The sequence below is a fragment of the Petaurus breviceps genome, unplaced genomic scaffold (genome assembly GCF_028583685.1).
Source record: "Petaurus breviceps papuanus isolate PSGF00001 unplaced genomic scaffold, PetGlider_PUasm1.0 185, whole genome shotgun sequence".
Classification (NCBI taxonomy): domain Eukaryota; kingdom Metazoa; phylum Chordata; class Mammalia; order Diprotodontia; family Petauridae; genus Petaurus; species Petaurus breviceps.
This window is the reverse complement of record NW_027185797.1, coordinates 1,995,384-2,004,420: the sequence shown is the minus strand read 5'-3', so window position 1 is coordinate 2,004,420 and position 9,037 is coordinate 1,995,384. Positions and strand designations below refer to the sequence as shown.

The following is a 9,037-nucleotide window of genomic DNA, read 5'->3' as shown; positions in this document are numbered from 1 at the left end:
CACTCTTGAATGGGCCAAGTGAAGGGCAGGAGAGATTGCAGTGGGCCTGAGGAGAAGCTGAATTGATTTGAATAGGAATAAACATTTAGGAAGAGGCTTTAAGGGCAGCTTGAATCTATGGAAATATTAGAAATGTTGGGGATCCTCTTGGTTGAGTCTTCCAGTGCTTAATAAATTATCTATCCAAAAGAGTTAAAGTTACAAAGACTGATTAGCAAGTGATGGACCAACCAATCTGCAAATAGGCAGACTGGTATAGATTAAAACGTGTTTTCTATCTCAAAAAAAAAAATGCCCACCACTTTCATTGAGTTCTAATGAAGTGACTTAAAAGCTATTACAAAATGTTAAAGTATGGGTTAACAGTTTTAATACAAACTAATAAAAACTTATAGAATTAAAAGAAAAATGAAACTTTCATGAAATTAGTTGTTTAAACTATTTTTTTTAATTCTCTTTTTGTATTTTTTAAGCCCTGAATTTAATTTCCACAGCTTCAAGGCAGTCATTATCTGACAGTGGACTGGTCCTACACGGGAGCTTCAACATACATTGCTGCTATCATTTGAAAGAAAAGGGACATGACAGCTTATCCTTTTGTCTGGATCTTGCCCAAATTGATTTGGCAGGAGAGCTTGAGGTTTATTTTTCTAAAGGATTTGCTAATGGTCAACAAATAGAATGTACCTATTCCATTTAAAAGAGAGAAATGTAAAGCTCTGCATTTAAGTTTTGAAAAAATCAATTAATTGCACATGTCAAGTATTGAGGAAGACTGATTTTAAAGCAGTTTGTTCGACAAAGACTCGGATATTCCTGTTGACTAAAACTGTAATAATGGAACAATACCAAATGGGACCTGGCTGCTGAAAATGCTAACATAATCTAGCTCCATTGTTCTCTGCAACGATCACTCTTGGAATGTTATGCTCAGTTTAGGATATTGCATTTTAAGAAAGATACTGAGAAACCAGAATGTATCTAGAGGAAGCCATTCAGGATAGTGATGCTTTTAGAACCTGCCTTAAATTAGGCATAATTGAAGGACTTGAAGATATTTAACTTAGAATACTGAAGAGAGACCTTTAGTGGTCTCTGTGACGTCGCTGTAGTTCAGAGGTGAGAGCACTGGATCTGAAGTCACAGCAAATGAGTTCAGATGCTGGCTCTACATTTATGTGTTGGGTCAATCTTGGAGAAGTAACTTAACTGCTCTGGGCATTACTTTGGTTGTTTGGTTTTTTCATCTGAAAACTGAGGGAGTTTCACTTACATATTATGTATGTGTATAAATATAAATGTGTGTGTATCTCACATATTCTCTTTCTCTGTCTCTCTCCCCCCTAAATTCCATTCCAGCTTCTTAAAATATTGGAAAGGCTGCCATATGAAAGAAGCTGCTATGTGTTGCTCCAGAAGGTAGACTAAACCAGTAGAAATGACAGAGAGGCAAATTTTGGCTCTTTCTATAACATGGCTGTCTCAAGGTGGTTCACAGGAGGGCAAGGATAGACATCTATAGCATCTCCTTCCTCCCTAACACCCAACCCTTTTCCAAGGGAAACTTTCATTCCTGCCAGGAGGGGAAGCAGGAGGGCAAGAGGCTGGCTTCTCTGCTCACCTCAGAGAGAGGGGGAACTGTGCTAGAATTTTATGTCTGTTGCCTTAAATATTATCATTCTAGAGAAACTGTTAGATTCAAGCTAAATTCCTGGTTACTGTTGCTGAATGAGAAAGGTGGCAGGGCTAAGCTTTACATCCAAGGCTTGAGCCTTTCCCCAATAAATACCAGTTCCCCAATGAATATACATAACAAATAGCAAAAACAAACAAAACCCCATTTAGCTAAGTTAATAGCAAAACAGATATTAAAGAAAATATACAGATGAGAATATATTCTAGACAACACAGAGTGAATGGGGCCCTCCCATGAGGAATAAGATAATTCAGCTTAATCAAGAGAGAGAATTCTAGATCTCACCCAAGGGGAAATTCCTGGAAGTCTCTAGAGTAGTAAAGCTGGAGATAAACATATGATAGAGACTTGCAGCTTCTTCCTTCAGTGACCTGAAGAGAGGTTGGATGAGTCTCTTTTCTCATGAAGCTGGAAGGTAGAGAAAAACCTAAGATCTCTCTTCTTTCGCATTCTCACTAACTCTGGCCCACCCAAACTGATTTAGTAATCAATCTCCACCGAAAAGAAGAAAGTCCTATAATTGGCCCTTTGAACTAAGGGTTACATTAATAAAGAAAAAAATCATAATGATTACAAGTGTCCAAAAAACAATGCTGCATCTAGAGTCAGAAAAGACTTCAGTTTGAATCCTATCTCTAATGCTAGTAGCTTGGTAAGTAATTTTATTTCTCTGAGCCTCATAAATGGGAATACCACCTGTCTTATTTATTTCACTGGGTTGTTTTTTGTTTATTTGTTTTTAATATATTATTTCTCAATTACATGTAAAACAATTTGACATTCTTTTTTAAAATTTTGAGTTCCAAATTCTCTCCTTTCTGCCTCTCCCACTTCCTTGAGAAGGCAAAAACAAATTTACCTGGACTATACATGTGCAGTCACATAAAACATGTCCATATTAGTCATTTTTTGAAACAAAATGCAGACCAAAAACCCCCATGAAAAATAAAGAAAATTTAAAATAGTATGCTTTCATCTGCATTCAGATTCTATCAGTTCTTTCTTTAGAGGTGGATAGCATTTTTCATCATGAGTCATTTGGATTTGTCTTAGATGAATCACTGTGTTGCTTAGAATAGCTAAGTCAATCACAGTTGATCATCAAAAACTATTGCTGTTACTGTGTACAATGTTCTCTTGGTTCTACTCACTTCACTATGTATCAGTTCATGTAAGTCTTTCTAGGTTTTCCAATATCAGCCTCTTCATCTTTTCTTTCTTTTTTTACTGTGTTGTAAAATGTTAAATTATATTTGTTTAGTATTTTATTTTCCCCTAGTTACATGTGAAAAACAATTTGTAACATGTGTTACTTTAAACTCCAAATTCTCTCCCTTCCTCCCTCCCACCCCCACCCTGTTCACTGAGAAGGCAAGCAATTTGATATAGGTTACACATGCATAGTCATGCAAACATATCCATAATCTCACTAGGTTGTTTTGAGGAACAAATGAGATAAATATGTGTATCTCAATCACAGAATCTCCAGGATTGGAAGGGATCTCAGAAGCCCTAACTTAACACGTGAAAAATAGTTCCCTGTGATATATATGGCAAGAGGTCATCCATTTTCTTAACAACTTCCAAAGAGGGTGAACTCACTATCTCCCAAGGAAGTCCATTTCATTTGGGGAGGAGAGCTCCAATACTTAAGCAGTTTTTCATTATATCAGTGTTTTGCAAACTTTAAAGTGCAATGTAAATGTCAACTCTCATTATAATCTTTTGAAATAATAACAATAATCCCTTCCAATCATAGGGAAGCAGTATAATGCAATGGAAAAAGCTCTTATTTTGTAGTCAGAAGACCTTGGTTCAAATCTAGTCTCTATTGTTTACTGCCTATGCAACCTCAGGTGAGTCATTTCACCTGTCTCATCTTTAAAAGGAATAGGTTGGACTAGATGGCCTTCCAGGTCCCTTTCATCTCCAGATCTATGATTTTATGACATTTAAGGCAGTACCTTTCTTGACCTCAGTTTCCTCATCTGTAAAATGATAGGGTTGGACTAAATGGTCTTCTGGTTCTAAATCTAAAATCCTATGTGTCCATGAAGGGGTGGATAAGTATCTGTTTTAGCTGTTTAAGAAAGAAATCTTGCTTTTGGTGGAATGTTGGGCTGTCTGACCTCTGAGATCCCTTTCAACAGTAAGATTTTATGAGCTAGCTGATTCTTAACACACAAGTATATATATATAACTTACATTAAAGCTGAATTACAGTATTACGATCATTGGTTTTATGAACCTTTTTTGCCTTTACATTTTCCCCAAACATAACCTGTGATAACTTTTCTTAATTTATAACCATAGAAAGATAAGAAATACTCATTTTTTTAATGGCTGTGAACATTGTGATCAATCAATCTACCTATCTATCTGTCTGTCTTTCATCTCTCTCTCTCTCCATATACATACAGACATGTATCAGATGCATTTGTAATCCATGTATGTTCATGCACAGATTTATATTTTACATGGGTAAGTATATACATACATGAAAAGATGTCAGATCCATTGTCATATTTATTGTCCTGAATAGTTTTGATATAGTTTTTAGTGTAAAATTCGCTGGGGGGAAGGGAAAATATTTTGAATAGCAATGACTTTGCAACTCCACAAATGAAAGTATGTTCTTTTTTTCCCCTACAAATTCCTCTTGCTCATGAACCCATGTGTTTTTAGTGAGCTGAGGGATAATCTTTCATCTGTATGGGACAGCATAATCAACTGTCATGAAAATTACTGAGAAATCTCAAAGGAGTTGTAGGTAGTAGGAGATGTGTAAATTATATAGTTGTCAACTTTTTCCATTTTTATCAGAGTCTACTGTATTTCAGTGGAAAGCAATGTGGTCTTTCTTTATTCTATTCTTTTTTTTAATTCCAGAGTTCCCTCATTATAAATTTTAAAATATGAGCAAGCTTAAAAATGGGTTATGAGGAGAAAGCTTCAGCATAAACAAAAGGAAGATGGAGTAGCATTCTTGTCAGTCATGCAGTGAGAACTCAGCACAAACAAATCTACATAGCATCTACACATAGAAACACTGGCTGACTTAGAAATCTTTCTTATTAGCTTAAAGGGCATTTAGGAGATGAAAAAAATCCCTTTAGAGGATATAAATATACATATATAGTATATGTATGCATACATGTATATGTGTGTAGAAATATATATCTACACACTTATATATATTTAAATTTGTTATGCATTTTACTTTGTGGCACTGGTATAGCATGGGCTGGGTTACACATAATTGACCATTCCCTTCTAGAACTCTGGAAAATTGGAGCTAAAGGTTAAAGAAATCAGAATCATGTTCTGGCAATGACATTTGTCTTTTCTTTGAAGGTCCAGGCTTTGGTTTGAAGACTTCCTTTCTTACCCTCCATCTCAGTGAAGTTTGAGCAACCATGAAAAATAGAATGGTCAATGATAGATTTCATTATTTTCAATCACATTTAGGAAAAGCAATAACAACCAATCAAACCCAACCATAGTTCATGGAGCTGTAATGAAAACTAATGTCATTTTCCCCCTAGACTCAAGAATGTTCACTGGGGAAAATCATCTGGGGGGTGTAATCTAAATTTGGGAGTCCTTCCTTCAGAAGTAGTTTGGGGAAAAAACTGGTTTGCTCTTTCCTTTAAAAAAAAATAGGCTCAAAGTTATTTTTGCCAAATGATAAAAAATGGAAAATGGACAGTTGCTTCTAAGCACTTTGGCTCCTTCCTTCTGTCTTCTGCCCTTGTTATCTTGCTGCAGTGTGTTCCTGGCATCCACTTGCAAGGTAGCCATCGACTACTTTTCCATAAACAGTAGCATTTGTCAGCAGGTGAGAATAAAATTCTCTTTCACTTTAAGGAAGATGGCTAAACTGTAAATATATCTTCCCTCTCCTGTCATAAAAATGAATAAATGATCCTCAAATCTATGAAATCATATTAGTGACTGCTTAGTATTGTTGAGGTTTTTTTTGTTTGTTTTTTACCCTTTAGCTAGACACAAGAATACTTAAGAGCATCTATTTTTTTTTTTTTAATCGGTGGAGCTCTTCAAAACAATAGGCTAATTTCTTTGAAATAACTGTCACATATGAATTTTCCAGTTAGGACATCTCATAAAGCCTCCATATGTGAAAAAAAAATTCTACACATTTCTATCATGGATGTACAACCTTGATTCCATACATATGTGCTAATGGCTAAACCATTCTTTTTTTGTCCTCTTTTTTTTTGGGTGGAAGAGAGTAATGGAAGTAGAGGTAGGAAGGGGGGGGGATGCTTTTTGGACAATAGGCATGTAGAATATTGACAATAACAGGATATCTTGTTCTGTATTTTGTTTTAGCATGTGGGGGGAATAATAATTGTATTCAGACTTTAAATGGCTTGGGTTATGCAGTTCAGAGCACAAGCACCTGCAGCAAATTAATTTGTTGTAGCACATTAATTATCTCATAGCTTCTATTTAGGCTGCAGCTGTTGCTATTATGTTAATAATATTTTTTATCACCACTGTATACAACAGGTTATGGCAATAATAGAAATATCTCTTGGGGGGGGGATTTTTTCCTCCCCTGTTTCCAATCTTTCGGTGTGAGTAGAGAAAACTGAAATTTAGGCAAACAAGTGCCGAAATGCCTTCTAATTTTCTATTTCTTTACTGATTTGTAAGAGAATGGGCAACTGAAATTAGAAAAGAATAAGCCCACATCAAGATGGCGCGTGCAGAATTTGTGAAAGCGAAAAAAGAAGAAGAAGAAGAAGAAAAAGAAGCACACGGAACACCGCAGTGCTGGGGTGGTGAGTGTTCAGATGGGGGCGGGGAAAATGCTGCAGTTTTCATGAAATAATAAGGTGGAAAAAAAAAGGCATACAAAGAGTAGGTTTTTCATTGTTTGTAAAATATAAACACAGATGAATTCTGTCTTTGGTTTGTTCATGCTTTTCACTCTGCACAGCAGGGATGTTCTTAAGAAGTTGCCCTCTGCGAAATTTCACTAAATGGGAACCGTGGACCCTGCATGATGTGATTATAATCACACCAGCCACCCCTTTTACATAATTTTTTGTTTAAGATCCAGTAAGACTCCTTGTTTTTAAAATATAGAGACAAATAGCCATACAGATATGTGTATATGTCGATTAGACTATGTGGTTTTTGTGTCCCTACAGCCAAGTGTGAGCTGAGACTAAAACCAGTGATATCTCATCTACAAATCTCAATGGACTCAAAAAACAATATGAAAATTTTTAGCTGACAAGAACATGTCTGCTGCCTGCAGTCACTGCAATAGCTCACCATGTTGCCTACTAACCGAAAGATCAAAAATTATCGATTTCATGGCGCTGCGTGCTCGGGATAGAAAGGCTACTTTAAAATTTGCATTGTTTAAGAAATGAATTAAAAGAAAAGGATCATGTTTTTGGAACACTTTGGAATCTAAAAAATGGCTTGATGTTTTAATCTTATCAATGATTTACTATAATTCTATTATTTTTGGCAGCTGGAGTCCAGAAATGATTTTTTTCGATGAATTTAGGATTTTGCCGCAGTATACATCTGCAGTCCCAGAATCCTCCGGTAAGATAATCCTTCTTGCGATGGGGAAACGCCTTTAACCTTTTCGTGAATGAAAAAATCTGCAACCATTTTGAAATAAAAAGGGGGACAGAATCATGATTTCTAAGGGATGGGATGATATTTATCTTGTACTTTAGAGACACTCAAAAATCCTCACCATTTTGTGTTTTGTGTCTTAGGCGATGTGTCCATTGCTCATCCTCTACTTTCAATGGTGGTCATAAATATTTACTCGTTGGGTCTGACTAGAATTGTTGTTTCAGTTTGCTGAAGAACTAGGGGCGTGAAGCAATGAAATGTACGGTGTTTTCTTTGTATGATTATCGAGCTGCCATTGCTATTGCCGCCATTACTGCTATTCCAGTTACCATCAACACCACTAGGATTCTATCTCGCTACAATGAAGACCAAACACAAGTTTTCACTGTAACTCTCCATTGAATTTGTCCAGTGGATTCTTAGATTATTCCTGTGTATGAGTGTCGTCAATGGTCTAGTTTGATAAAGGGTATTTACAACTACTTAGTCTGCTCAGCTGGAAAAAAATCAAAAGATTAAACTGAGCCCTGAGATGATGTATTGCAAATCAAAAGTCACAATCCATACATAGCCCACTTGGTGATAGGTTCAATGAAAAGCTTATCCTGATGGTTGCTTAATGTTTTCAGTTTTGCCATAAAGCAAGGACAAGGGCAATTTCAATAAGGAAACATGGCCTTCTATTCCATGCAGGCTCAAGTGTTTATTGGCAAAGCCAGTATATGGTCTTACCTTTGCATTGAATCTTAGTAGCCTTCTCCATTTAGATATTAGAGTTGAAGTGCTGCCCATAAGTAAGGACAAGGGGACTTCTGCTGTTGGAGACAGGAGAGAAGGTCACGCCTTGGTTGTTGCTATTGATTTCTGACTCCATAATTCTTTTCCCTGTAAGTCTGACTAAATACTGGAAATATGCACTGACTTAAGGTATACAATGTGAGGAATCAGATGTCTTTCTTTTTTAAATATAGATAGGATGCTAATTTCTATGGGATTTAACTATCCAAGCTCAAAACAGGCCTTTTGCTCATAATGTTGGCTGAATTAATGTTTATTTCTTTTATTTACAAAACAATCTGGTTATTCATTTGCCTACTGGTGATTAAAAGACACATGTTTTAGTAACAGAAAGCTTTACAGTCATGTTCTACTATAACTACTTCTTGATAAGCCAATAATCAGATATTAGGATGAGTAATGCCTCCATGGTGAAATCAGCTGGAGACGTTTTTGGTTTCTATAAACACACCCTGAAATTCAGAACTTAACGGCTGCTGAAGATTCATAAATTGAATTAATTTATGTCAGATGCAAGGGACTGGCTCTAGAACAGAAAAGTGAGTAAAAATGAGAGTCGTGTATTTCTGAAACAATTGTCCACAGTCAATAACAATAACAATTTAATATCACTTATTGGACTGATTAATCTTATATTTTGGCCCCTGATATTCTCCCTACCATGATAACAATATATATCTTCATTCCACATGTTATTCATCTCATATTTTCAAGGAAATAATTGAAACCACTACTGTCAAATTCAGCTAGCTTGTTTTCCTGTGATCATGAACAATGGTTCTTTCATAATTGGAGTTTGATTGAGATAAATAATCATTTACTTTGTCACTACAAAGTTTCTGATTTATATTAACAATCAGTATTTATTTAGGCTCAAGACTTGAAGATCATATTCCTTCAGGTAAATTAAAATAC

At 35.8% G+C, this 9,037-nt stretch overlaps 1 long non-coding RNA gene across 1 annotated transcript; it reads left to right on the top strand.

Annotated features, from left to right (window-relative positions):
* The first annotated feature begins 6,082 nt into the window (after positions 1-6,082).
* Positions 6,083-8,269, top strand: LOC138161428 (uncharacterized). The gene is made up of 3 exons (XR_011168351.1): positions 6,083-6,504; positions 7,209-7,285; positions 7,465-8,269. It is a non-coding gene; the product is annotated as an uncharacterized lncRNA (long non-coding RNA).
* Positions 8,270-9,037: the final 768 nt, after the last annotated feature.